This window comes from Hypanus sabinus, chromosome 14 (assembly GCF_030144855.1).
Source record: "Hypanus sabinus isolate sHypSab1 chromosome 14, sHypSab1.hap1, whole genome shotgun sequence".
NCBI classification, from domain to species: domain Eukaryota; kingdom Metazoa; phylum Chordata; class Chondrichthyes; order Myliobatiformes; family Dasyatidae; genus Hypanus; species Hypanus sabinus.
In genome coordinates this window covers 28,669,873-28,697,551 of record NC_082719.1, presented here as the reverse complement: position 1 = coordinate 28,697,551, position 27,679 = coordinate 28,669,873, and the positions used below count along the sequence as shown (strand labels likewise).

Here is a 27,679-nt window from a genome sequence, read left to right as displayed (position 1 = left end):
ACGGGACATTGCCAAAGCAACGATGCATGGGGTGGACGAGACCATTCCCTTCCAAGTAGAGAGTGACGCCTCCGATTTCGCGCTTGCTGATACCCTCAATCAGGCAGGAAGGCCAGTAGCATTCTTCTCTTGTACCCTTCAAGGCCCTGAAATTCGGCACTCCGCGGTGGAGAAAGAAGTCCAGGCCATAGTGGAAGCTATTAGGCACTGGAGGCACTATCTCATTGGCAAAAGGTTCACCTTGCTGACCGACCAGTGCTCAGTTGAGTTCATGTTCAGCAACCAACAGCGGGGCAAAATCAAAAATGATAAAATTTTGACGTGGAGAATAGAACTCTCCACCTACAACTATGACATCCTGTACCGGCCTGGAAGGCTCAATGAGCCCCCTGATGCCCTATCCCAGGGAGTGTGTGCTAGCGCACAGCTCGACCAGCTGTACACACTCCATGCAGATCTTTGCCACCTGGGGGTCACCCGACTTTACTATTTCATGAAAACCTGGAACCTGCCTTACTCCCTTGAGGAAATCAGGACAATGACCAGGGACTGTCAGGTCTGCGCTGAGCGCAAACTGCACTTCTACCGTCCTGAAAAGGCACAACTTATCAAGGCCACCCGCCCCTTTGAGTGACTGAGTGTCGACGTTAAGGGCCCCCTTCCCTCCACCAACCGCAATGTGTACTTCCTTAAAATAATCGACGAGGACTCATGGTTCCCCTTTGCCATCCCCTGCCCCGATACCACTGCCACGTCCATCATAAATCCCTGCACCAGCTCTTCACTCTGTTCGGAAAACCCTGTTATATCCACAGTGATAGAGGGTCCTCGTTTATGAGTGACGATCTGCGCCAGTACCTGCTGGTTAGGGATATTGCTACTAGTCGGATCACGAGCTATAATCCCCGGGGGAATGGACAAGTAGAGAGGGAGAATGCCACTGTGTGGAAGGCCACACTCTTAGCCCTTAGGTCAAAGGGATTGCCGGTCTCTCACTGGCAGGAGGTCCTCCCCGAGGCACTCCACTCCATCCGCTCCCTGTTATGTACGTCCACCAATGCCACCCCTCATGAGTGACTCTTTTCTTTTCTCCGGAAGTCTGCCACCGGGACCACCCTACTGGCTTGGCTGACATCCCCAGGGCCGGTGCTGCTCCGGAAACATGCGAGGAGCAATAAATACTCCCCGATGGTCGAGCGGGTTCACCTACTTCATGCGAACCCCCAGTATGCCTACATGGTCTTACCTGATGGGCGGGAAGACACGGTCTCCATCCGCGACCTGGTGCCCACAGGAGCAGCAGACCCCTACCCCGAACACTCCATGGTGACTATGAACCCCGTACCCACCCATGTATATACCCACGAGACATTGTGCACTCCAAGACCTACACAGACTCCTCACGACACTCCCATGCCGGGCGCCACGCACGGATGCCTAATGGGCTGGCACCTCAAGTCAGGCTGGAGCCAGCACAACCACCGTCACTGGTGTAATCACCACCGGTGCTATGTAGATCGCAGCGACAGACTCGACCACCTGATAGACTTGTAAATATACTTGTAAATATACTTGTAAATAACTTAGCCCCATGCGGACTCTCTTTTAAAACAAAGGGGGGGTGAATGTGTTAAACTACATATGCCTGTCTGGACACATCCCCTGCTGACTGCTCCTGTGGCTCCTCCCACAGACCCTGTATAAAGGCAATTGGAGGCACTGCTCCTCCCTCAGTCTCCAAGATGTCGTGCTCTCTTTTGCTGCTAATAAAAGCCTATCATTCACTTCCAGTCTCCGAGAGTTAATGATGGTGCATCAGTCACATAAGGTTGTAATTCCTCATGTATGCAAAGCTGTTTTGCAAAGTGGAGCCAACAAACAACATAATTATTTCTTTCATTAAAAAATGTTTGCTTTAACTTCAGGAAATCCTGCATCCTTTGTTACTTTATTCCAAAGGTTGTAAAATTTAAAGTTTTGGCAATATGATTACATAATCAAGATCTAATTAAATTTCTAACCTCCCAGGTTCAGAGTCACATTTCATTTGCATTTCCTCTGTATGACAGGGTAATATTGTACACTACCGTTACACTATTTCATCAAGGTGAATGGTTTGATTTCCTTCTCACATTACCTGTTCAAGTGGAAACGTGTCCATGAGCTGTGATAAGTGGTATCAAATGGCACTGAGAAACTTTTCCACAGACAAAATGTTTTTTATCATTTACCAATGTAGTATCTACAGACAGCGAGCTGATTTGTCCAAATGAATAGAATGACTCCTCGACTCAGAATTTTTCATTTTCTAGCCAAGGCAGTCAGAACAGGAAACTTTGCAGGCACAAGCATGCAAATTTAATATTGAGACTCTTACAGAATTCAGGTCCTTAAGTGTCTATGAAGCACCATTTTAAGAATGCTCTGGATGGGACTTCCACACTCTCTCACATCAGGATAAATCAACAAAAACTTCATCAAAGCTGTAAGTTATAAGGAGCATCTTGAGGGATGAAGAGAGTGAATTCTCGAGTGTAGAGCAAAGTTGCCACAGAATTAAATCTGGAATGTCTGACGTTGGCAGAATGGATAAAAACTATTTAAGTCATCCAGTTGGATTATAGGGCAGGAAAGATTACAAGGACAGTTAAAGGCAAAGCCATGGAGGTGCTTTGTAAACAAGGTTGGTATTTTTAAAATCAAATCATTGCTTAGCTGGGAATTCAGCACATGGTAATGGGTGAATAGGATATAGCAGGCGTTACAACACAGTCAGCAGGGCTTTGAATAACAGGGAAACTGGAATAAAGGATACGAAACAAAGGTCTTTCTTGCAGGTGTCAATAACAGTTAAATAGAGGGAAGAGTGGCTAGAGGTAAAATAGCAGTAAAAATAAGAAATTTTATTAGTATATGAAATAATAAAATCATAAAATCTAGCCCATCACATCTGTGCTGATTATCAAGAACCCAGAACTCTGGTACTGTAATGTAAATCACATGTATCCAATCTGAATCTCATCTTCGTGCCAACCATGGAGACAGGTGTGCAAAAAAATCCATTTCAACCTCAGACAATTCTGGCAAATGGATCAAGAAGATGGGGATGAATTCATTGAACAGAGTTGGTGTTGAATATTGAACACAGTGGTGTCACAATATTTAGGAGAGGAAAACATTTGCCTGTCCAAAAGGTGTGCTGCGAAAAAAGATCGAGAATTTAAAGGCATCAGAAAGACGGAGAGGGGTGATGATGAGGTCAAGCTGGACATTGCTAACCTCTAGCAGGTTGCTGAGGGTCAGTAAGTGGATAAGAAATAGGCAGAGGCCAACATTAGATCACTGATAACTCAACAGAAATCAACAACCTAGAAGGAAGGAGAGAAGTCTTTGAGATGCTTCTTTGGCTATAACAGTAAATAAGAATCAAATCTTGTAAGTGAGGTCCCATCAGCTGTGGCCTACGGAGTGCCTCTCCACAGGCAACAGCCAGTGACACTCAGTGATCTAACGTTAGTCTCTGCCTATTAGCAAATGGTGTGGTCAGCTCTGATTAAGGGTGACCAGCGCAAATGCAAAATATAATGAAAATATTAGAACCTTTTTATAATTTTAATGTAACCTTCAATGTTTGATGAATACAATATAATTTTCCCCTTTGTCGAGGTTTGCTGCATTCAATACACCGTGTTTGTTTAGAAGCAACAAATTAGGCAGCAGGAAACAATCTGGAAACGTTGTTACTGAGCATTAAATGCAGTGCACTGTTCTGCTTGCAGCTCAGTGATATGCTTGTTTCCTAGGTGATATTGTTTAAATATTCTCATTCCTAAATACTAAAGACGGGGTATCATTTGAAAATCACTGTGGTAGGTGAGGGTACAGTGAGAGATGGGTACATAGTGTATTTGAAGTGTTTCTAGGTAGTACACCTGTTATCAAGAAACTTTAATATTAGTAACTTAGCCACATCAGTGAGAACAAAGAAATTCTAATCAAAGTTAGCTTGACCTAAATGATATATGTATAACATTAGATTCACAGCAGAGCTATTTCTGATGTAAATTGTACAATGAAGATTTAGTGTGCAATACTACAGTGTTCAACAGTATATTAGTCTAGTGGTTTGACCAAACTTTATTGTAAGTCATTAGTAAGTCACTGTGTTTAGTTGCATGAAAAATTCAGTTTGATTTCATATTAATCAGATACTGGTTGTCAATTCTTCTATTTTGTAACATAGTGGAGATAGTAAGCAGTGTTACTCTGAATTTAGTTCAAATAATCATTTGTTCATTTGTGATAAACTTATCAGTCAAAATCTAAAGTATGTTTCAACAGAAACAAGTTAGAACCTGAAAGTAACAGCACAGTCCTTGAGGGAGAAAGCTGACAATTCCACACAGGACAACAGATAGTTCTCAGCACTATCTGAGCTTGGGAATGTACTTACGATCCAAACTTGCTGTCTGCCCTTTGCTGCTGTCTACAACTTTGTTTCTGCACAGAGTCCTGTGGTAGGTTAATTGACTGCTGTAAACTAACCCTTAGCATAGGCTTTTGGGAAAAGAATCAAGAGGGTATCTGCGGTATACTTAATATCAAAAGGCTAACTCAAAAGGGAATACATTTAAGCTGGGAAGTAAGGAGAGGGGAAAATGGGATTTTTGGGGTTGATCTCCTGGGAGCCACTATAGATGATGGGACAAATGGCCTTTTCTGTGTCAATCACAGGGAGGATAAGATATGATTGCAAACTAACTGCAGACCATTGAACCTGCGCCAGACTAGAGCTGGCACGGGAACATTGAGGCCATTTATGTGAATGGAGTGGAAAATTTATGAAGGATGCAGCTGAGTATAAAATACACATTTTCTGATTAATTGGGTTTGCTTCAATATTTTTTTCCAGCGGTTTTTAAAGTGATTTTAAATTTGAATGTGTTCTCTTGTATTTTTATAACTTTGAATTTTGACTACATTCTTACACTATTAATAATTTTGGATGTTTTTAGCATTCAAGGGCCACAACAAGTTTAAGCCTTAGCTACACATGGATGTGGCTTTGACAACTGTCAATTTTTTCCAGGGCTTTGTATGCAGGACTTTTCTTTTCATCCACTCTGGTATAGGCACCCCTCTGAACTGATTGAACATGAGCACAATACTCTGCAAGGACTTTCCAGCTTGCATTTGGACAAGCCGATGCAGCAAATAACACTGGTAGATCTGTAAAGGTACGTATCTAGTCACACCATACAGGTCAGTCATGGTATCTAGTCATTCTCTAGCATCTTGCATTGTTTTTCACTTCTATTTTTAAGATTATTTTATTTTTCTGCATTATCTGTGATCTCAGGTTAAGAAGCACAGTGTACACTTCATGAGAGCAGGAAGGTCATGGTACAACTATATAAAACATCAGCTAGGTCAGAGCTCCAATACCATGTGCAGTTCTGGATGGAACACTAGGAGGGGATAATTGCACTGGAGAGAAGGAAAACATAAAACATAGAACATTACAACACAGTATAGGCCCTTTGGCCCACGATGTTGTGCTGACCTAAGATTAATCTAACCCTTCCTGCCTGCATAGCCCAGCATTCTTCTATTATCCGTGTGCCCCTAATATTTCTGCCTCTACCATTAACCCTGGCAGGATGTTCCACACATCCACCATGCTTTGTGTAAAAAACAACTTACCACTGACATACCCCCTGTACTTTTCTCCAATCACCTTAAAATTATGCCCCTTCATGTTAACCATTCTGTACCCTGGAATAAATAAAAGCTCTGGCTAACCAATCAATTTATGCCTCTTACCAGCTTTACACTTCTAACAAGTGCAGAGGAGATTCATAGGGAAGCTGTCTGAGATGGAGAGTTTAACTTATAAATGTCTGGATACACTGTCTTCTGTACTTTTCATATGGATCATATCATTGCACTGTGCATTGTGACTGTACAAAGAAAAGTAATAACAGAATGCAGAATCAAGTGTAAAAGCTACAAAGAAAGTGCAGTGCAGGTAGACAATAAGTTGCAAGATCGTAATGAATTAGATTATGTGATCAAGTGTCTGTCTTATCATGCTAGGGAACTGTTACAAGAATCACCCCACATAATAATGATCAGTGAGGCACAGAGAATCCGTAGTTACTGACAAGTAACTTTTATTGTTTCAACTAAAAGCACATGGGTTCACAAACTGTCTCTGTGTGCACCCTAGTAGAATTCCCTGACAGTCCATGAACAGTCAATGAAGAGAAATGGATATTACCCAGGAAAGGAGTCTACGTTGGCCAGGCGGTCCTCATGGCTCCGATCTCCACGTGTCCGTGGGGTCCTCCTTATCCGTGATGGTTGGTCTCTGGCTGCTAGAGAGTTATCGTCCCTGCGTATTTGGAGACTTATCTTGTTCTTCTTCAATTGAACCATTGGATCTCTGTCCCATTGGCTCAAGATCACCTGAACTACCTGGGTCAACCATTTACTGGTCATTGTACAGGGCTACAGCCAACATTGTTTCATGGTTCTGCCCACTCCCGCCTCGTGTATTTGTGTATTTACTCTCTGACTGGTCCAAACCAGTTAAATGAGGCAACTCAGATAGGGTTTCACAAGATTACCGATTGCAGGTCTGACATTTTACAGAACAAGTAGCTACTCCTCTGAGAATGGTCTCAGGTATATTGCTCTGATTAGATTGTCCCAGGGCAAGGATCAGTTCAGAGTCCATTCCCTTTACATTACAAGTGGCAACTTGTTTGAGAATGGTCTCAGGTTTAGCAGATCATTACCTGAAGCTTCCTGTGTCCACATTCAGTTCCTCTGATTAGATTATCCAAGAACAAGAAACTGTTCAGAGTCCACAAAATGGGAGAAACAAAGACAACTGGCATGTCTGCTTCCCCTGTCCTTGATCAGACTGCAGTTGCTTCTGGCCAACAGAACCATTCAATAGTCTTATGATAGTAGGTAGGAGTTGTCTTTGAGTTTGGTGGTTCAGGCTTTTCAGGTTGGTCAGGAAGTCAAGGTCCTAGTTGCCATATGATGATGAGATTGCTTGGAACTATATGATTAAAGATAGATCTATAGTCAATAAACAGTAGTATAACATAATTCTCTTTACTGTCCAGATGCTCCAAAGATGACTGTCGGACCAGAGGGTTGGTGTTCACCATAAATCTGTTTCAGCAATAGGTTAATTGCTGTGGATTGAAGTTGCCTTCATGGCTGGAGTTAGTGCATGCTATGACCAGTGGACTCACTTTCAAGGACTCTTCATCTCATGTTCTTGACATTTATTATTTTTATTTCTTCTGCATCTCGACAGTTTGTTGTCTTTTGAGCATTGATTATTTGTCCATCCTGTTGGGCATGGTCTTGCATTGAGTCTATTGTGTTTCTTGGATTCATTGTGTATGCCCACAAGAAAGTGAATCTCAGGGTTGTATATGGTGACATATATGTATTTCGATAATAAATTTACTTTGAACTTTCACCAACCTCTCAAAGAACTTCATGATGATCAACGTAGGCACCATTGGGAGGCAGTCATTAAGGCAGATTATGTTGTGTTTCTTAGGTACCAGGATGATAATAAACCACTTAAAGTAGGTGAGGACTTCAGATTAAAGCAGTGAGGGGTTAAAAGTATCTGCAAATGTTCTTATATTCAAGGCATTTTTTGTGTTGTAGTATGATCCTCTGATAACCTCAATGGCTGCATTACAGCCAAAAGTAATATTAAATTACTTAAAATGTTCTACTACTATCAATTGTTATAGAACTCTTCTATATCTAAATATAGTAATTTTATTTATCTCACTATTTAGGTTTGGTCATTCTAAATTTTGGAATTTCATTAAATATATATTATGAAAATACACCTATTAGATAATTTTGCTATATACCATTTTTGTTGTAATTCTTTTCCTGGCTACATGAGTTTCTCGTTGTCCCTCTTAGGTCTAATTACTATTCTTACCATTCAATCTTGTTTCTAGAAAGAATAGAAATTAAATATACTTGACTATTATATTTAGAGATGAATGAGGATCAGTAGACCCCTTGATTTGAAATATTTCAGAAGTTTAACAAAGCGATGCAGCAGATAAGTCAGACTAAGATGAAGTCCAATACACTTTATTTCAGTGATTGCAAAATTGCACTTGAGTTCTGATGGCAATTTATTTTTCTTTTTAGGGACTAAGGTTCCTGAAGAAGCACAAAAGCACATGGCAATTTAATTTTGAACTTATTTCTAAGTGGCGTAGGTTAGAAAGTGAAAATAGTCAGTATTCATTTTGAACTTCAAAGTCTGCCAATCTGCTTGTGCTTTATACACCTGCTAAAATTCTAACAATGCAATGATTGTGTCAAATGGTGACATTTCAGCAGGCTAACAAGGAGGAAATCCTTGGATCAATTCAATAAAAAGTCAAGTTTATCACGTGGAAATAAATTGTTCCCACGTCAGTACTTGCTGCAAAGTACTTTAGCACATCCCCTCCTCCTCAGTCTCCCCACCACAATGCTGCACTTCAACAGACTAACAAAAGAGTATGATAAAGAGGGCCTTGAAATTTAATCAATATAATTCCATGAATAAACGATCGCAGCATCAATTACACAATATTTTATAGGAATGGTTGCTAAATTGTGAACAACCACCCGTAATAGAAATGGAAATTAAAACAGAAAGGTGTACTAATGAAAATGGTGACAAACTACCTGCACCATAGCAGCAATGAAACAGGAGATATTTATGGAAAAGAAACTATGGAGAATTAACATTTATCAGTACTACAGACCATATGTGCTGCCAGTTTCTGCTCTAACTCCATCTACAGATTCACAAATGACACTACCATAGTGGGCTGGATCTCAAATAATAATGAGGTGAAGGTAGAGAGCCTAGTGACTTGGTGTCAAGACAACAACTTTTCTCCCAATGTCACAAAACAATAGAGCTGGTTACTAACTTCAATGGTGCTGAGGTGCAGATGGTTGAGAGCTTCAAGTTCACAGGTTAAATAACACTAATAACTTGTTTTGGTCCATAGTCAAGCAAGCACATCAGCACTTTTACTTCCTCTTATGGCTAAGGAAATTCAGTATGTCTCCATTGGCCTTCACCAAATTTTCTAGATACATAATCGAAAACATCCTGTCCAGAAACATCAATTGTATTGTGGAAAATGTTCTGCTCATGTAATTGTGAAGAGTTCTGGAAAGAGCTCAGTTCATCACAGAACTAGTTTCTCCTTCATTGACTGGTTATGCTTCACACTTCCACAGGAAATATAATTCAAGGCCTCTCCCATGATTCGCTCTTCTCTCACCTTCCATCAGACAGAAGATGCAAAAGCTTAAAGAGACACAGCACTAGGCTCAAGGACAGCTTCTATCTTACTATTTATTATTTATTTAGAGATAAAACACTTTTCAGCCCAACGAGCCACGGAACACAGCAACCCACCTATTTAACACTACCCAGATCACAGGACAATTTAGGGTCATCAGTTAACCTACTAACGCCTTTGGAATGTGGGAGGAAAGCAGAGCGTCCACAGGAAACACAGGCGCTCGTGGGAAGGACATACAAATTTCTTACAGACAGCATCAGAAGAACTCCAAATTCCAAAGCCCCAAGATGAAGTAGTGTTGTACTAGCTGCTTCATAACTATAGTGCTCTGGATATTTAATGGATATCTTTGTTAGATGAACTCTTGATCTCACAGTTTACTTCATTGTGGCCCTTGCATCTTATTGCACTGAACCTTTTTTACTAACTGTAACAAGATATCCTGCATTTTGTTGTTGCTTTTCCCATCACACTACCTTGAATTTTTAAATCGCACAAGAGGCAGAGAGGGAAGATGTAAAAGAAACTCGGAGAGAAGCTGTTTTTTAACTGATCGCGGCAAAGAGGCTAGACTGCGCAGGTGCGTGATGTAGCTCACCAAAGGCTTAAAAAGGAGAGGAAGTTTTCAACAGTCATTTAAATCAAAGCAAGAGGTGGAGAGGGAAGAGATAAAAGAAGGTGACGTAGCGCGCCAAAGGTTTAAAAGAAAGACTTCCATATACAGCAGCCATTGTTGGAGTGGACTGAAGCAGAGTGGGACGGCTTTGGCTCAATTAGGCCGGCGAGAACAGGCAGAGGCGAGGCTGAACGGGGCACGACTGCGCAAGTGTGTGAAGGTCGGCCTCTGAGATCAGCGGGGGAATTTAAAAAGCGAGCAGAGGCTGAGTACGAGCTTCACTCCAGGTGAGGTAAGGACGGGTAAGCTCCTTTAATTAGTTACATTAGGAGTAGGTAATGGAGGCAGCAGTTAGGGCAGTTGAGTGCTCTGTTTACAGTATGTGGGAAGTCAGGGCGAACACAGCTGTCCCTGATGACTACACCTGTAAAAGGTGCATCCAGCTGCAGCTCCTGACAAACCGTGTTAGGGAACTGGAGCGGGAGCTGGATGAACTTCGGATCATTCAGGAGGCAGAGGCAGAAATAGACAGGAGTTTCAGGGAGATAGTCGCCACTAGGAGTCAAGAGACAGGTTGTTTGGTGACTGTCAGGAGAGAGAAGGGGAATAGACAGGAAGAGCAGAGCACCCGTGACCGTTCCCATCAACAATAATTATACCATTTTGGATACTGTTGGTGGGGACGACTTACCAGGGACAAGTTGCAGTGGTTGCGTCTCTGGCACTGAGACTGGACCCTCAGCTCAGGAGGGAAAAGAGGAGAGCAGTAGTAATAGGGGATTCGATAACTAGGGGGACAGATAGGGGGTTCTGTGGAAGAGATCGAGAATCCCAGATGGTCTGGTGCCAGGATCCGCCATATCTCGGATTGAGTTCTCAGTATTCTCAAGAGGGAGGGTGTCATGGTCCATGTAGGGACCAATGACGTGGGTAGGAAGTGTGAGGAGATCCTGAAAGGTGAGTTTAGGGAGCTAGGTGCCAAGTTAAAGGACAGGACCTCCAGGATAGCAATCTCAGGATTGCTACCAGTGCCACATGCAGGTGGGTTTAGAAATAGTAAGATAGTGCAGATCAACAGGTGGCTAAAGACGTGGTGCAGGAGGGAGGGCTTCAGATTTATAGATAATTGGGCAGTTTTCCAGGGAAGGTGGGACCTGTTCCGACGGGACGGTTTACATCTGAACTGGAAGGGGACAAATATTCTTGCTGGTAGGTTTGCTAGAGAAGCTCCAGTGGATTTAAACTGGATACAAGGAGGAAGGGGAACCACAGTGTAGGAACTGATGTATGGGAGAAGGAAGAAAAAGAAGACAGTAAAGTTCTTTGTACTGTTAAAGATAAACACAGAGGAAGAGGTGGAGAATTTCTTAAATGCATCTATTTCAATGCTAGGAGCATTGTAAGAAAGGTGGATGAGCTTAGAGCATGGATTGATAACTGGAAATATGATGTTGTAGCTATTAGTGAAACATGGTTGCAGGAGAGGTGTGATTGGCAACTAAATATTCCTGGATTTCATTGCTTCAGGTGTGATAGAATCAGAGGGACAAGAGAGGGAGGTATTGCGTTGCTTGTCAGAGAAAATATTGCAGCAGTGCTCTGGCAGGATAGAATAGAGGGCTCGTCTAGGGAGTCTATTTGGGTGGAATTGAGGAATGGGCAAGGTGTAGTAACACTTATAGGAGTGTATTATAGACCACCTAATGGGGAACAATTATTGGAGGAGCAAATTTGCAAGGAGATAGCAGATATTTGTAGTAAGCATGGGTTGTGATTGTGGGAGATTTTAATTTTCCACACATAGACTGGGAAGCCCATACTGTAAAAGGGCTGGATGGTTTGGAGTTTGTAAAATGTGTGCAGGATAGTTTTTTACAGCAATACATAGAAGTACCGACTAGAGAAGGGGCAGTGTTGGATCTTCTGTTAGGGAATGAAATAAGTCAGGTGACGGAGGTATGTGTTGGGGAGCACTTCGGGTCCAGTGATCACAATATAATTATGGAGAAGGATAGAACTGGACACAGGGTTGAGATTTTTGATTGGAGAAAGGCTACCTTTGAGGAGATGCAAAAGGACTTAGAAGGAGTGGATTGGGACAATTTGTTTTATGGGAAGGATGTATTAGAGAAATGGAGGTCATTTAAAGGTGAAATTTTGAGGGTACAGAATTTTTATGTTCCTGTTAGGTTGAAAGGAAAGGTTAAAAGTTTGAGAGAGCCATGGTTTTCAAGGGATATTGGAAACTTGGTTAGGAAAAAGAGAGATATCTACAATAAATATAGGCAGCATGCAGTAAATGAGGTGCTCGAGGAATATAAAGAATGTAAGAAGAATCTTAAAAAAGAAATTAGAAAAGCTAAAAGAAGATATGAGGTTGCTTTGACAAATAAGGTGAAAATAAATCCAAAGGGTTTCTACAGTTATATTAATAGCAAAAGGATAGTGAGGGATAAAATTGGTCCCTTAGAGAATCAAAGTGGACAGCTATGTGTGGAGCCAAAAGAGATGGGGGAGATCTTGAACAATTTCTTTACTTTGATATTCACTAAGAAGGATATTGAATTGTGTAAGGTAAGGAAAACAAGTAGGGAAGTTATGGAAACTATGACAAGTAAAGATTAAAGTACTTGTGCTTTTAAGGGATATAAAAGAGGATAAATCTCCGGGTCCTGACAGGATATTCCCTAGGACCTTGAGGGAAGTTAGTGTAGAAATAGCAGGGGCTCTGACAGAAATATTTCAAATGTCATTAGAAACAAGGATGGTGCCGGAGGATTGGCGTATTGCTCATGTGGTTCCATTGTTAAAAAGGGTTCTAAGAGTAAACCTAGCAATTATAGGCCTGTCAGTTTGACATCAGTGGTGGGTAAATTAATGGAAGGTATTCTTAGAGATGTTATATATAATTATCTAGATAGACAGGGTCTGATTAGGAACAGTCAGCATGGATTTGTGCGTGGAAGGTCATGTTTGACAAATCTTATTGAATTTTTTGAAGAGGTTACTAGGAAAGTTGACAAGGGTAAAGCAGTGGATGGACTTCAGTAATGCCTTTGACAAGGTTCCACATGGAAGGTTAGTTAGGAAGGTTCAATCATTAGGTATTAATATTGAAGTAGTAAAATGGATCCAACAGTGCCTAGATGGGAGATGCCGGAGAGTAGTGGTGGATAACTGTTTGTCAGGTTGGAGGCTGGTGACTAGCGGTGTGCCTCAGGGATCTGTACTGGGTCCAATGTTGTTTGTCATTTACATTAATGATCTGGATGATGGGGTGGTAAATTGGTTTAGTAAGTATGCAGCTGATACCAAGGTAGGTGGCGTTGTGGATAATGAAGTAGGTTTTCAAAACTTGCAGAGAGATTTAGGCCAGTTAGAAGAGTGGGCTGAGGGATGGCAGATGGAGTTTAATGCTGATAAGTGTGAGGTGCTACATTTTGGTAGGAATAATCCAAATAGGACATACATGGTAAATGGTAGGGCATTGAGGAATGCAGTAGAACAGAGTGATCTAGGAATAATGGTGCATAGTCCCCTGAAGGTGGAATCTCATGTGGATAGGGTGGTGAAGAAAGCTTTTGGTATGCTGGCCTTTATAAATCAGAGCATTGAGTATAGGAGTTGGGATGTTATGTTAAACTTGTACAAGGTATTGGTAAAGCCAAATTTGGAGTATTGTGTACAGTTCTGGTCACCGAATTATAGGAAAGATATCAACAAAATAGAGAGAGTACAGAGAAGATTTACTAGAATGTTACTTGGGTTTCAGCACCTAAGTTACAGGGAAAGGTTGAACAAGTTAGGTCTTTATTCTTTGGAGTGCAGAAGGTTCAGGGGATACTTGATAGAGGTATTTAAAATAATGAGGGGGATAGATCGAGTTCACATGGATAGTCTTTTTCCATTGAGAGTAGGGGAGATTCAAACAAGAGGACATGAGTTGAGAGTTAGGGGGCAAAAGTTTAAGGGTAACACGAGGGGGAATTTCTTTACTCAGAGAGTGGTAGCTATGTGGAACGAGCTTCCAGTAGAAGTGGTAGAGGCGGGTTCAGTATTGTCATTTACTGTAAAATTGGATAGGTATATGGACAGGAAAGGAATGGAGGGTTATGGGCTGAGTGCGGGCCAGTGGGACTAGGTGAGAGTAAGCATTCGGCATGGACTAGAAGGGCCGAGATGCCCTGTTTCCATGCTGTAATTGTTATATGGTTATATGAATATCCTTGTGTTCTGAAATTACCTGATGGAACATAAAGGAAAGTTTTTCACTGTATTTCACTACGGGTGTCAATAATAAATCAATTACCTATTACCAGTAAAAAAGTGCCTTCTGTTCAAATTCTGAATGACTTTTATCCTGTGTTATAGCATTGGAAGTCTGAGAAGCAAGAGATAATGGAAAATATATGGATTTAACTTCTTTTCAAAGATATCAAATTTGTTACCATTGGTCTAGGAATTTTTATCCAATTTTATCCAAAATACACAATAATTCCAGAAAGATGCCATAGTATAAAAGTATACAATGCGCAGTTGATCCATTAGTTCAGAGAGACTTGACTTTGCATTCTGTGACGTGTGACATCTTACACTACATTAATACTCAACCTTATTCCATATGGCATTTAATCAGTTTTTGCCTCAAGCTCAGTAAAGTAGTATCTTGTGCGTAGGAATGAGAAAATAATCGGTAGCAATTCTGCCTTGGGTTGTACTTCAGCACATTTCAAATTACAGCATCTACTTGCATTCAAGTACACACATTTATACCTGAAAAAATTACCCTTCTCAGAGACTTTGGTCATCAATCCAGATTCTCATTTTTTTTTTAGCCTTCTCATCAAGTGCTGTTACTCTGTGACAAAACATTATTTTTTTCCCAAACTCTCTGGGAAGAAAAGTGTTCCGATGATTGTGCATTTAGTATTCCCTCAGCTTGTTGTATTGGACTTTAGCATTCTAAATAACTTTCCTTTCTGGCTGAGACTTTATCTTGAGAGATAAGAATCTTCCTATTAATTAATGAAGCACCTTTCTATTTCATGAACAGCCTCAAACCACCTTGCTCCACAGACTATTCAGAATCTTTGGAGATTTACCACTTATTAATTTGCATCTTATCAACTAAACAAACACCATTATAACTTCTGTTGATCAGATCACTGATAGCTAAGCTTAGTCTTCTGTCCCTTTGAATTGAATTGACTTTATTTCTTACATCCTTCACATACGTAACATTACTTCATGTTATGTCTCCATCTTAATATGCAATGTGCAACCATGGTAATTTATAATAAATAGAACAGTCAATGAACATACGAGGGATGATTGATAAGTTTGTGGAAGGAGTCAATTTTAGAAATCCCAGCACATTCATTTTTCAACATAGTCCCCTCCTACATTTACACCCTTAGTCCAGTGGTCGTGGAGCATACAGATCCTGGACCTCCAGAAAGTGTCCACAGCAGGGGTGATTGATAAGTTTGTGGCCTAAGGAGGAAGGAGATGAGTTACACAGCTCTCGTTACATGCACATGCAGTTCAACTCTTTGAGCGATTATGCAGAAAGTTTGAAGTTAATAACTCATCTCCTTCTACCTTAGGCCACAAACTTATCAATCACCCCGATGAGTTATTAACTGATGAGATTCAGAAACTAAGTCAAAACAGATTGGCTTGAACTCTTGCTGTGAATAATGCCCAAATGAATGAGGTATGACAAAGACATCATATTCTCTTGTCAATAAGAAGTGTCTATCAAAGTCCAAGGCAGACTCTGCACTCGTGCTTCCAGACATTTAAAAAAATGTTTAGAAAAATGAGCTCAATGGGTCCTCGTTTTTTCAATGTGGACTTTCGATGTCCAAGTCAAGTTAGATAGTTTGACATTATGAGTTTTTCTGCTTGACTGATTTATGGGAATGTCACAGAAGTTTAGAAAATATAGTGCGCAGGATGTAAACTTGCCTGTGTATTGCCATAGTATGGTTGAAAACCATGTTAATGGGGCAAGGAAAATTTAACTTTATTTCCCAGTGTCAATAAGCTATTTTGGGGCAAGACATACATAACTATTGAAAATATTTCTCTATTATCAAGCCTGCGAATGCAAGTCAACTGTATTCTCAGTCCGAGATTTGCCTTCTGTGAGATTCAGAATGCAGTAGTCTGAAAAAAATGATGTTAATGTCCAGTCAGCAATGCACACAAATGCTAAACAAACTCAGCAGGTAAATCAACATCTATGGAGTCAGCCCTTTGGTCTGACACCCTTCAGTTCATATGCAATCTTATTTGTACTTCCATTAACGTTCCTTCACTGGGTGAACGCTTACTGCTGCTTTTACTCTACATTGTTTTTACTATAGCTAGCTCGTAAACAGTACTACTTGGCAACCACACTGAACCTGCATTCACACCACTGCACACATCACTGTCTCATAGCTTATCTGCTCACATTGAACACTGAACCTCCTCAAACATTTTTGCTTTCCCAAAATTAGACCTAACCCTTCTCATCATGTATGTCATGGTCTGGCCATATGGTTCCACAGTCCACATTAAAGGAAATATACAAGAACTCACCACCTTAACCATCCAAGCCCCACTGACAGCTAGGCCCTTATCCACATATCAGAGGATTAATGTCTACACAAGCTAAGCCACACATAGCAACCAATGTTCTCACATCAGTGACCTCAGATCACTTCAAGCAGAAGTTCCCTCCCATGCCTGGTCCAATCTCACTGCAGACTTAGAAGAGCACCCTTACCCTCAGCCTCCTTGCTTGAGAAACATTTACAACCAGCAGCTGGTATTTCCCATTTTACCACAATTTGATTCTCACTTCATCATTAGAGAGAACACTGATATATCTCTAATCCCCAAGATCAAAGGTCAAGTACTTCTCCTTCAGCCAGTGTGGGCAAGCAGACTGGCCAAGGATGTTCACCTGCTTCCAGGCCTCCCCAAAGTGCAGGCATTCATCGATTGTGTTGATGTCCCTACAACAATCTGTCTGGCGGCTTCCCAACACACAGCTGCCAATGGCACGCTGTAGTTCCCTTGATCTACAGCCCCCTTTTGGAAATCTGGGAGCAAGTCTTCTGCGTTGACTTACACTTGCAGCTCAGGTGAAGAAAATCATTGCTCTTTCGTAGCTGTGGGTAGCACACAAGTTGCTTTAAGGGCTAGCTAACCAATTACACCATATCTAAGCACTAAACATCTGGGCACCACCACAGCAGCCATCAGGTTTGGTGCCTGTCACTTATCTATATCCATAAAAAACTCAATGAAGAGTAGTCTAATCCCACTCTCCCACCTCCTCAGCATCCACACAGGAGACTCAAATAGTCACCATATAATGGAAATTTCTGTCAGATTAGAGGGCAGCCCAAAACATTCACCCTGTGCATGATATGAAACTTTGTTCAACCTTCCAGCTAGATGGAAGAGAACATACAATCTCGCCCTTATTATGTTAGATCATGAGGGCTACCTCTATCTGCACCAATCCCAAAGGTACTCTGACTTTACATGGAGCCAACGTACACAGATCATCGTGCATTTGGGTTTTGGAATCCCTGGCAAGGCATCTGACAAAGGCCTAGATGGAATTTCCATAAGACAGACCAGTTTGATTCCACCAACCACCATCCCCAACATCAATAATTTATTGTATAACCCAGCTTATGCAGGGCAGGCTATACCTTTGCAGGTAAACCATTTGTGTCCAACCCAACAACTGGCTTTCAATCCTAAACAAAGTAGACTGATCCTAAAGAGAGCCTCCTAATGTACATGTGGTAACTTAAAGCTATACCTGATTGTCAATGGTTTCCAGGTCAGAGGTTCACATGGGCAAGAGTCACGAAGACCAATGGTCTGTGTGAGTCCAGCAGCTGAGGTCAAGCCCATGGTTGGCAAGTCTTATAGTCGAGACCCGGAAGTTAAGTCCATGGTCACAGAGCCCTGAGGTCAATACCCGGAGGCTGGAAAAGTCCAGAGGACAAAACTGAAGGTCAAAGTCCAAAGCTCGGCAAGAACGGAGGTAGAAGCCAGAAAGTTGAAGACTGAAGTTGACAAATGGAGACAGGAATGTGTTGGTTATTAACACAAACGATGCATTTCTCTGAAAGTTTCAATGTACATGTGATAAATAAATCTAAATCTGAAGTGACAGGGAGACTGGATAGGCAAGGACTTTTGCACTAGACTGTATCAGGCTATACTGTATACTGTATACAAGATCATGAATGACCGAGATAAGGTGAATAGTCACATTACTTTTCCCAGGGTAGGACAGTCAAAAGTTAACATACATAGTTAAAGGAAAGCAGAGAAATTTAAAGGGGACCTTGAGGGGCAGGTCTTACATACAAAGATTGGTGGCTTTTGAATGAGCTGTCAGATAAAGGCGAGTCCAATTGCAACATTTAAAAGACATTTGAACAGCTACATGGATTCAAAGGATATCAGCAAATGCAGGCAAATGGCATGAGCTCAGACAGGCAACTTCATCAGCATGGATGAGTTAGCCAAAGGGCCAGGCTCCTGGCTGTATAACACTAATCACAGGACTCGTAATACTGTGCTACCCCCAAATTCTTGGAAACTACAGTTGCCCTCTAGCAGGTAACAGACTCTTTAAGTTGAAGGACCTGAAATTAAAACATGATGGTTATTTCAACTCTGAAATTCATATAAAGAGAGAAAGCCCAGCTGCAATATTCTCAACTACCTACAAGTTATTTTTCTTAGCTGTTAAGTTATCAACACAGCCTTTGATGCAGCTTTGGAGTTCATAATTTCTGTACAGAAATGCTGAAACCCAACAAGAAAAAGGGCCAAGTTTTGTTAAATGCACGATAGAAGTACTGAGATACTGAACAGAAATACCAGATGTAGATAACACAAGTTGGAGCGGCCTCTCCACTGTGCTGTTCTGAAAGTTTGTCAAAGTTTTAGATGACATACAGAGTCTTCGCAAATTTCTAAGAAAGTCTAGCATTGCCATGCCTTCTTTATAGTAGCACGTATGTTGTGAACCCGGGACAGATCCTCTGAAGTGATCAGTTAAAGTTACTGATACTCTCCAGTTCTGATCCCTTGATAAGGACTTGCTCATGGACCTCCAGCTTCCACCTCCTGTGATTAATAATCAGTTCTTTGGTCTTGCTGACGTTGAGTGACAGTTTGTTGTTGTGGCACTATTCAGCTACCTATAGAGCAGCAGCTGATTCCCTGTCACATATGAAGAAATTATTCACTATAACGCATGAACAGTGGTGTCATGTTCAGTTTGGTAACTGATTGTAAGAAAGTTACAGCTTTAAGCATACATCTCTCCAAACAGGCATAATACACTATTCACTGACCTGCAACTAACAGTGACATTTATAATGGTAAAGAAACTTAATAAGCACCTATTTATTTCGCAGCAACATTATAATTTTCTGGTCATTATTCTATTATGTTTAATACAAAAGTGAAAGTAAGCCAGTTTTAATTTTAACTGTCTTTTGAGTTTTAAACTTTGCAATTTGTGGTGTATCTGCTTTAGTTTCCTACAAAATAGGAAGGCAGAATTCCTACATAAGCTGCAACAGGCCTGGATTTCATTTGCAATCTATATATTTAAGGAGATTAATATTGGTAGATGCCCTATTGCAGCTGGTTTACCCTGAGGCAAGTTGACACACTCCCCCTCAAAATAACCATTTGTTCAAAACTTAACTGTCTGACAATGCAGGGGATGTGTTCTCTATGACCCCAATAATATAGGGAAGTATTTGAAGTCTGGAGCTAATATCATCCTTTCTCCAATAATATAGCTACATTCTGCCCACAACCGACCTCTGCTACCTCCCGACCAAATTACAAACCTTTTCTCTCTTGTTTGAGAAGCACTGCTATGTCTTAATTTTCAATTACATTATACAAGTTATGATGTTCAGCTTGCTGGCCCCATTCATATGTATCAAAGGCTGAGTAAGCCTCACATTTCTAGGATAAGGATTATGACTAACATTCATTCATGTACCCAGTGAAGCCTATGCCCAGTTTCCGAGCACTATGTTTTTAATGAAATCTCACATTTGATTTGAATTAGTCAGTTCATAAACAAAGATAAAAATGAAAAATATATTCTACTATACTACTTTGCTAAGTTGTTGAATGTTGACCATAATTTTTATATTTGTTTACTTGGCATTAGTCTCTATTTCCCATTGAATTACAAGTAGTTGCTTCAAAAGCTTAAGTTAATTGAGCTAATCAATGGAATGTTTAACTACAGGGTTTATACTGTGGCTGTTCCATACAACAAGCTAGAGAGATGGTTGTTGATCAAAGGTCTGTAAAATGAGTGATGAGCAACCATGCCTTAATTTTCCAAATAGAATTGGAAAGGATTGAAGAAAATTATTTACATAATTACAGAGAACAGCCAAGGGAACAGGACTAAATGGATTCTTCTATGAAAGGTTGGAATGGAGTTGATGGCATGATAGCTGTTTCCTGTGCAGTAGTGACTGAGAAAAATAAGTTATGGACTGAAAGGTGGAGATGATAACTTTTGGATAGCAGATACTGGAACGCATTCATTGGTTATGCATTACACTACTTACATGTCTGCAACAACAGGTCAGTCCCAAAAAGTCTGCCCGCCTGATAAAATTGAAGCAGTGTAATGTGTAGTCAAATGCTGCAGCCAGTTCTCATGCAGCAAGTTCCCTGACACAATAATGTGAATATGATAAGATAACCATTCTTAGTAATGGTCAATGAGGAACATTTTCCATGACACTGGGAAAACATCCAAGGCCCTTTAGTTGATCCCCTTTAAAATAATGCCAAGGTATCATTTGAGAAAGCAGATAATGATTTACTTTGATGTCAGCATCTCCAACAGTGCAGTTCTGGAGATTTGGGTACTTACATTTCCAAGGTGGGTCTTGAACCCACAACCTTCTGGTTCCCAAGATGAAAGTACAAGTAACAGAGCCAAAGCCTAGATCAACAGAAAACAGAACATTAACAGGAGATAGCTCTGAAGTAAATCTAATTCAATGGAATAGCTTGGCTGAGAGATGGAATAGTCAATTTTTGTCAATACAATGGTTAGATGGGGCAGGGGTTTTGCAATCCATTGAATTGAGCAGAACAGTCTGTAATATATACCAGCATTTTTAATGTAATCATCAGACCCTGTATTTTTGTTGTACATTTGAATCTGTTCACTTCAGAGTGTACGTAAGTCACTCCACTGAGAACTTCAATAAGGAAATTTTTTTAAAAAGAATATGTTACCATGTTCCCAAACAATTCTCATCATATCTGACCTTGTGGCATTTCCCCAAGTTCTTCCATTATCATCATACATTTTTCTACACTAACTTTTACAAGGCTGCTGACAATGTTTCACTTGTTAAAAATCAAAGCTCCGATGTAGTTCAGCAGGAGTAACAATAATATTGCCAAAAATGTTGCTAGTTTTCAAGTAGAAAGTGGAAATAAAGTAACTCCACCAAAGTCACTGGTAACTAATGTATATTTGAAAGCCCAAATATGTATCAGCACACTGTCATTAGTGCTGTTCGTTAGTTTGAATAAAAGCAGTGCATTGACCACAAATACATGTTTTGTATCCCATATAAGACCTGACCTGGAAGCTGATCCACATCTTAAGGTCACAACACATATCCATAAATTTCATGCTTCAGCCTACCCTCCTCGTGCTCTGGGTTCACTTATCACTTCTAATAAATGTTTGATCTGAGTGCCTGGAAAGTGCCGATTTGGCACATTAATGGCACTTGAATGGACTGATGGTTTGCTTGGAAGAAAACCCTAAAGAAAATTGCAATTGGGAAATCTGTCTTTAAAAATCGCTTTATTAGTACAATAAACCTGATTCTGATTCTAAAACAGGACCCATGTGGTCCCAGAAGCAATTGCTGAAGAGATCCCAGCTGCCATTGCTTTCACCGAGTCCTGTACCATAACTGAACTCAATTAGAGTGACATAAAGCCTTTTATAGCCTTTCAATTGGAATCAAACTGGCGGCCAATTTTCAAACAACATGACAAAAATAACAATGGAAAAATTACCAAATAGTGACATTGGTCCAGTGGCAAATATTGACCTAATATTACAGAAAACTCTCCCACCCTCCTAAATAATGCAAGGGGATCTTTAGAATGAGAAGGTATACCACACGTGTCGCTCTGCTGTACTTCCTCAATACAGGACTCCAAATAATAAGTAGGCTAGATGATGGGTGGCCACGTTCCAGAGGAGGTCTTGAAGGTATCCAAGGCTGATTCCTTAGTCCTGCAATAGAATTGACTTGTTTTATAATTCCATGAACTTAGCTGCACAACTATGATTTTAATTGACATAAATTATTGCTTTATGAAATAAAATGTCACTGATCTACAATTAGCTTTTCTGAAAGGAAGCAATGAGATATTCTTAAAATGTGATTGACAACTGTTAGCCTTTCTTCTCAAAGTCTTCTTTTCTTACTTATTAATATTTTAGTCCATTTGCCCTTTGACCATTTCCTCCATCCTCATTTACAATGCTCACACATTTTAGTAACCATAATTATTTCAAAATCCTTCCATAATCAGGGCTGCTTAGAGGTATCGTTGAAACTGAATCACATGATTTCTGACCATATGACAGCTGGACAGTTCCCAACTCTCCCCCCAAACACCTGTTCATTTCTCCCTTCAATGTGCTCTCTGTCCTCTGTTGCCATCTTCTGCTCTCCTTTCTCTACCATCTGCTAGTTGCATGTTCCAGTCTCCCTTGCCTTTTCAAACTCTACCTTTGCAGTCTCCATCTGGGCAACAGCCATCAATGTTACATTACAAAAGAGGGAAGTGCTGCCATGGGGGAGTGAGGGCCAAGGTCCACCCGTTGTCTGACGTTACTCCCTGAAGTCCCATGAGATGGATTGTAAATTGTTAAATTAAAATTGATAAGTTTGCTTTAGTATTGTACAGAGGCAAGGTGAATAGCTTTCTTTTGCATGCCAACCATACACATCTCTTCATCACATTAGCACAAAGGAAAACAATAACAGAACACAGAATAATGCAGTACAGTTACAGAGAACGTGCAGAGCAGGCAAACAGTGAGGTACAAGGCCAAACCCAGGGGATAGTGAGGTCAAGAATATATCTTGTATACTATCCAGCCATTCAGCACTCATATCAGTGGGATAAAAGCTAGCATCAAGCCTAGTAGAACATTCTTTCAGTCTTTTGCACCTTCTACCTGTTGGGAAGGAAGAGTAAAAAGGAATGCCCATGATTGTTAGAGTCTTTGAATATGTAGGCTGCTTCACCGAAACAGCAAAAAATGCAGACAGAGTTCATGGATGGGAGGCTGATTTCTATGATTTCCAAGCTGTGTCCACAACTCTCTACAGTTTCTTGCAGTCTTGGGTAGAGCCATTGTCGTACCAAGCCTTGATGCATCCAGATACAATCATGTCTAAAGTGTGTCAGCAAAACTTGGGGAGGGTTAAAGGGGGACATGTCAAATACCTTTTGTGTCCTGAAGAATTAGGAGAGCAGGGAAGATTTATTAGCTATGATGCCTCCATTATTGGACCAGAAAACTCTCAATCCATTAAACTTCAAAAGGAATAAACAGGAGTGCGAGCACCACCGTCTTCCTGTAGTCAATGACCAGCTCACATTGAAGGAAAGGCTGTTGTCATGATAGCATGCCACTAGGCTCTCTATCTCCTTCCTATACTCCAACACCTTGTTTGTGGAGATACAGTCCACTACAATGGTGTCATCTGCAGACTTGTAGATGGAAAACATGACCAAGCAGTCATGAGTGTATAGGGAGTAAGAGTGGAGGCTGAGGAAGCAGCTTTGTGGGGAGCCAGTGTTGAGAATATTCATGATGGAGTTGTTAATGCCTATCCTCACTGATTGTGGTCTAGTGGGCAGGAAGTCAAGGATCTATTTGCAAAGGATGGTTTTGAGTTCAAGGTCTAGAAGTTTGGAGGTGAGTTTGCTTGGAATTACATTATTAAAGGTAGAGGTGTAGTCAATACACACAATAAGTCCAATTCTGGATGTCTTTACTGTGACTCCAGGAGTAAGTGCAGGAAGAGAGAGGTAGCATCTGCCACGGACGTGTTTTGGTGATAAGTAAATTGCAGTTGGGCAATGTTGTGTGGGAGACTAGAGTTGTCATGAACAGCCTCCTCAAGAAGTTCATGATTGTGGATTTCAGAGGCAGTGGATAGTGGTCATTAAAGCACTTTATTTGATACCAAAATGATAGTGGTCTTCTGAAATCAGGTGAGGACCTCAGAGTGAAGCTGGGAGAGGTTAAGAATGTCTGCAAATACCCCTGCTGGCTGATCTGCATGGGATATAAGGACACAACCAGAGTATCCATCCAGGCTGGATTCCTTCAGGGAGATTACTCTCTGGAAAACTGATCTAATATCTGCATCAGATCGGCAATTTGGGAAACTGGGAAAATTAACTAGGACCCCCAATATAAAACTGAGTTGAGATTCATTTACTCTCTGTGAGCTTTGACTAGTTATATTAATGATCTTTAAAGGGACTGAAAGAATTCTCCAGGCTTTGGATTTGTGGGTCAAGGAGGAAGAATGTGGCACCCCTGTTGACACTAATGGATGTCTGCTTGACACCAACAACTTAGAGCAGCACTAAACCAAAAATGACTCAGTCCTCAGGAGGGCCCACACAAAATACAGATCATCTCACACTCACTTAGGGGATGTTGAATTTCCCACCATTCATATTACCTGTAAGCAATCAGTTCAGTTTATTGTCATTCGGCCATGCACATGTATACTGCCAAATGAAACAATGTTCCTCCAGACCAAGGTGCACAACACAGTACACATACACAGGAGGTAATATTACCATAAATAAAGTAACAAATAATCTGTATTTATGGCACAAATTAAAAAGTAAACATTACAACGCTACTGGTGTTTCATACGTGATGTTACCTAAGAGTTCAATAGTCTTACAGCCTGAGGGAAGAAGCCATTTCCTATCCTAGCAGTTCTTGTCCTAATGCCACGGTGCCTCCTGCCTGATGGCAGGGGATCAAAAAAATTGTTGGACTCTTGGGAAGGATCACTGACAATGCTAAGGGCCCCACGTACACAGCGCTCATGTTAACAATCTCTAAAGGATGGAAGGGAGACCCCAGAGATCCTCTCAGCAGCCCTCACAATCCTTTGTAGGGAGTAGCAATAGGATTTTCCAAAAGCATTTGTGCTGTCTTTACGACAGTTATTTAGTTTATAATATTTCTGCTTAGTAATTCATTCGATAGTATTTTCTAGTTAGAATTAGAAGTGTTTAAAGTATATTCATTGCATGTAAAATATATCGGCATGCGATGACGTCACATCCGGTTTCGCCGCGTCTTGTGGGAAAATACCGGTTTGAATTAGCGCGAGGGTGGGGGCTTACCACGAGGCAGACCCGAGCAGAAGTTGTTTTGCAGGCATGAGAAATCACAGTGAGAGCAACGCTGTAAGTTAATAGATAATCGATATATTGAACTAAGATGTTAATGCCGATCCTGTTAGAAGTAACGACGGTAGATAATGTTTATGCTTTCATTAGTTAAAGAGTCGCGGATAGTTTGCATGGAAGTGTATTTAAAGTAGTCAATGGAGCAGGTAAACTCTCCCTGTATACTGCACCTTAGTGTAATGTAGTTATAGTCACCTTTGCAAGTATTTACACTTGAAATGTGATATTAAGGAAGGAACAAATATTGTATCAATCTTGTATTGTTTTATCAACAGTTTTCACCATATGTTAATGTGAAGAGTGAACAGTAAATGGTTAATCTTACTGCGATCTGGTTCTTATTAACTGTGGTTTATCTCGACGTTAAATTCGGCGTTCGTCACACGCGAAGGAGAACGTTACAGCATTATTTATGAAAAATTAATTCTCGTTGAATAAACCTCTATTAACAGATTCTATAATTGCTTGATATGTGTTTAGGTATCTTGGAAACTATATTATACCGTAGAATTAGAGTAGAAAGGTGATTTTAAAAATCAGTGATTTATTTTTATATCATAGTTACTATCAGAATAATAACCTTACAAACTATAAATACAGTCCTGATTTCTGCTGCATAGGAACAGAAGCACACAGCACTGTATTAAGAGAAAAAACACTTACCATATTAAAGGTCAAGCATTGGAAATTTTAATTTAAACTGTCTACTGTTACTGTTGGACAGGGTAGACAATATTATAAAATATGAGATATGGAATTATGAAATAAATACCTTAATATACCACACCTTCCACATACAGTATAATTCTAAACCCAGAATAGTAATATAATATTTTTTCCTAAATTGATTAATATGTTGAAATTAATTCTAAATTAAATTAAAGATGATTGAAAGTAATTAAAATCTCTCTATATTAATTAATGTATTTTAAGATGTTATTTTTAAGAGCAGTTAAAGAACTTAACTCATACATTTCATGGAAACATTTCAGTAAATGCCAGTGATACTGCAAATTGCAAATCTATTCTACATTATAAATCTTATATAGGACAGGAAATACAAAAATATGAGTTGCAATAATTAAAATCAATTTTCAAGGCTATTTTTAATAAATTCAAGAGAAATAAAAATGTACTAGAGCATGCTTAAAATAAATTACACTAATCATAAGAAATTCTTACCATCCTCCCATGATAACAAAATATTATTCAGTTATGAAGGATATTATCAAGTATCCAAAGAATCCAAGCCAAATATTTAAGAAGGAGGTTAATAAATATTTTTTAAAAATCAAAGAATATAAAGTACATACCAATTTTTTTATATTCATTTGACAATTCTTTACAAATGAGAAACATCGGTGCTTATTTTTCAATTCTGGGGTCTCTGTAAAAGGAACCCCCAACCAGTAATAAAAGCAGCAAGGCCTTGAAACACCTTTCTCCAACTCCAGAATAAACTTGTACTGTGCATCGGGAAACTGGCTAAACTCAAAGCAGAACAATTTTGTGCAAATTTACACATGTCTATGTACCCACTGGTAAATTTTACATCTTATGTTTCAGCAAGGGGTTTTATTTGCCCTTGCATCTTATTTTGCCACCAACAACAATGCAACATGCAAAACCCAACTCTAATGAAATCTTCAAGCTCACTGATCTGAGAGGTGCCAGTTCTTTATTTTCCTCTACTAAGCCCAGTCTTACTACCCTTGTTCCCTGTGAAGCTCTGCTGTTTAAAGGGTAAAATGCCCTCAAGCTACATTCTTTGGCCTAATTGAGATCTGTGAACCCCTATAAACCCAAATACAAACACAGCTGTGTACCATGACTGATATGCCCCTGTAGACCAGGAGTGACGGTCAATCTCAGCTTCCTAGATGCAACATCATTCAAGGCTTTTCCCACTGGTCCCACCACAGCTTGGGTCACTGCTTACCATTGTAGTAGGGAGTTCATGCAAATTACGTAATGAAGAAAGCTGACTTCATCTGTTTGTCAGAGGAGCAGCAGAGTAGCACAGTAGCAAGTAGTGGTGCTGACTCACAGCTATGAGCAACCTGGGTCCATCTGAACCTCAATTACTATCTGTTCGCGGGTGTTCTCACAGCGCTCCATGTTCCAC

The 27,679-nt window shown here is 40.3% G+C and overlaps 1 protein-coding gene and 1 long non-coding RNA gene across 2 annotated transcripts in view; one reads left to right on the top strand and one right to left on the bottom strand.

Moving 5' to 3' along the window:
* Positions 1-27,679, top strand: part of lcorl (ligand dependent nuclear receptor corepressor-like) — a 244,929-nt gene that overhangs the window by 18,526 nt on the left and 198,724 nt on the right. The gene's annotated exons all lie outside the window — the stretch shown is intronic.
* The window catches only part of LOC132404637 (uncharacterized), a 172,288-nt gene that overhangs the window by 87,706 nt on the left and 56,903 nt on the right, over positions 1-27,679 (bottom strand). Inside the window, exons 3-4 of the long non-coding RNA XR_009515616.1 lie at positions 22,209-22,327; positions 20,933-21,004 (exon numbers count right to left, since the gene is read on the bottom strand). This is a non-coding gene — a long non-coding RNA (uncharacterized LOC132404637). The remainder of the gene's footprint in view (positions 1-20,932; positions 21,005-22,208; positions 22,328-27,679) is intronic.